The sequence below is a fragment of the Sus scrofa genome, chromosome 16 (genome assembly GCF_054392235.1).
Source record: "Sus scrofa isolate SSC_HxYL_T2T_F1_AM1 chromosome 16, Sscrofa_HxYL_maternal_Yorkshire_Landrace_v2.0, whole genome shotgun sequence".
NCBI classification, from domain to species: Eukaryota; Metazoa; Chordata; class Mammalia; order Artiodactyla; family Suidae; genus Sus; species Sus scrofa.
The window spans coordinates 37,958,136-37,961,217 of NC_139398.1; positions in this window are offsets into that span (position 1 = coordinate 37,958,136).

Below are 3,082 nucleotides of genomic sequence, written 5' to 3' on the forward strand. Positions count from 1 at the left end.
TTATGTGTTCTAACTGCTGAAAACTCCTAACTTCTCACTTTGTGCATACATTCTTCTCCTGAGTTCTTTAATCACTTTTATGATCATTACTCTGAATTCTTTCTTGGGTAGATTTCTTACTTCCACTTCACTTAGATCTTCTTCTGAGATTTTATCTCATTCCTTCATCCAGAACATGTTGCTCTGCTGCCTCATTTTGTCTAAGTTATTATTTTTATGTCTATGGTAAGTTGGTTATGTTTCCCAGTCTTTGAGAAGCGGCCTCTGTAGGAACATCCTATGTATCTCAGCAGCACACTCCCCTCTTGTCACAGCTATATCCCCTAAGGCTGCCCCATAAGAGGGCTGCGTGGGTCCTTCTGTTTTGGTGGGCTGAATATGTGGGCTTCTGATAGGCTTGTTGGTCCCTAGCTTGGTTAATTGCCAGGCCCTGCCTTGTGCAGAGGCTGATGGCTGCTGGTTAGTGAGGTCTGCTATGAGGTGGGCAACTGCAGAATCCCAGGGGGCCATGGGGCTAATGCTGGTTCATTGGTGGGCAGAGTCAAGGTCCAGAAGATTTTAGAGCTGTTTCTCACCCACTGGTGGGTGAAACCAGGTCCTGGAGTTAGTGCTAGACTATTGGAGGGGCAGAGCTGGGTCCTGGAGTCTGGCTTCAGGGCCTAGGGATCCCATAGCTGGTGTCAGATTGCTGGAGTGGGATGCAGATGGGGGAAGGGAAGTTCCTGACACATTTGGGTATGGGGTCCAGGATGTCCTGGAGATTGTGTTAGCCTGCTAGTGGGTAGGACCAGGGCTCAGCTAGTCCCAGGACATAGTATGGCTTGTTCTGGTTGCACTGGATCTACAGGTAGCAGGATTGTGGTTTGCCTGAGTTTGGTGTTTGCCCACTGGTAGACGAATTTGGTCTAGAATCTAGTGCAGGCTTCCTGGCCAGAAGGGCTGCTGGCCTGACCACTGGTGGGTGGAACTGATCCTGTGATGGGCAGGGTCATGTCCAGGGGCATGAATAGAAGTGGTTGCAGGCTCAGGAAGTCTGTAGGCAGCCTCTCTGCTGAACTGGGGCTGTGTCCATACCTAATTAGTTCTTGGCCTGAGGTTTCCAGGCATTGGAGCCTACAGGCTCTGGATGGGGCCAGGTCTTTGCACTAGTGATGTAGAATGAATGTCACACAATGGTACCTGGCAGGACCAATGTCTCTCAGATATGTATGCCACCAGGATCTATGTACCCAATGTGAGCCACAGCTCCCCCACCCAAATTCTCTGTCTCTCTGAGAGACTCTTCAAGACCAGCAGGTAGCTTCTATCAAACTCCTGCTTTTGCCCTGGGTCCCTGTGTGGGAGATTTTTTTGTACACCCTTTTCCTTCCTTCCTTCCTTCCTTCCTTCCTTCCTTCCTTCCTTCCTTCCTTCCTTCCTCTCTCTCTCTCTCTCTCTCCCTTTCTTTCTTTCTTTCTTTCTTTCTTTCTTTTTCTTTCTTCGTCTTATTTAGGGCCACACCCATGGCATATGGAGGTTCCCAGGCTAGGGGTCTAATTGGAGCTGTAGCTGCCAGCCTATGCCATAGCCACAGCCACATGGGATCCAAGCTGAGTCTGCAACCAACACCACAGCTCATGGCAACGCCGGATCCTCAACCCACTGAGCGAGGCCAGGGATCGAACCCTCAGCCTCATGGTTCCTAGTTGGATTTGTTAACCACTAATCTATGACGGGAACTCCTTGTGTGCACCCTGTAAGAGTGAAGTCCTATCTCCTCCAGTCCTGTGGGGCTCCTACAATTAAACCCCTGACCTTCAAAGCCAAATGCTCTGGGAGCTCATCTTCCCAGTGCAGGACCCCTGGGCCAGGGAGCCCAATGTGGGGCTCAGAATTCTCACTCTTGGGGGAGAACCTCTGCAATATAAATATTCTCTGGTTTGTGGATGGCCCACTTGGGGGGGGGGGGTATGGCACTTGCCTGTATATTGCATCCACGCCTTGTACCTGTTTCACTGTGGTTCCTTCTTTATGTCTTTAATTTTAGAAGATCTTTTCTGGTAGGTCTTTTTCATTGATGGCTTTTGCAGAGTTGTGATTTTAATCTCCTCATGAGAGGAGGTGAGCTCAGGGTCTTTCTGCTCTCTTATCTTGGCCAATCTCCTCAAAAGAGTTAAACCAGAAATTCCTGTTGTGGCTCAGTAGACAAACCTGACTAGTATTGATGAGGACGCAGGTTCATTCCCTGGGCTCATGAAGCACGTTAAGGATCTGGCATTGCTGTGAGCTGTGATGTAGGTCGCACACGTGGCCCAGATCCCTCATTGCTGTGTATAGGCTGGCAGCTACAGCTTTTATTTGTCCCCTAGCCCCCTAGCCTGGGAACTTCCATATACCACATGTGCGGCCTTAGAAAAGCAAAAAAAAAAAAAAAAAAAAAAGAAAAGAAAGAAAAGAAAAGCAAGAAAGAAAAAAGAATTAAATCAGTGCTGGGAGAAGTATTTTCAAATTTAAGGCTGCTATGGACTTCCCATGTGGCTCACAACAAATTGAAGGCTGCTGTCTACATTAGTAGGGTTTATATATGGAATGGGGTGTGGAAATTTGAGTTAGTTTATTCTAATGATGACTCAGCATTCTTCAATTTGAGTTAGTTTATTCTAATGATGACTCAGCATTCTTCAATTTGAGTTAGTTTATTCTAATGATGACTCAGCATTCTTCAAGCATTCTCGCCATAATCTGACCCTGAACTATTTCTATTTTCCTTTTTTTTTTTTTTCTTTTTTGGCTACCCCATGACATATAGGGTTCCTGGGCCAGGGATCATTTCCAAGCCACACTGGTGACCTATGTGGTGGCTGCTGCAATGCTGGATCTTTAATCCACTGTGCCAGGCCAGGAATAAAACCTGTGTCCCAGTGCTCCAGGGACATTGCCCATCCCATTGTGCCTCAGCAAGAACTCCGAGAAGTTTCTATTTTTAAAGTTTGACGTAGAGTGGCAGATTATTACTAAGTAAAAAATTAATATTTTTTAACTTCGATGAATGATATTAGATGTTATAATGATGGGGACAAAGAATTTAAATGGAAATATGCTC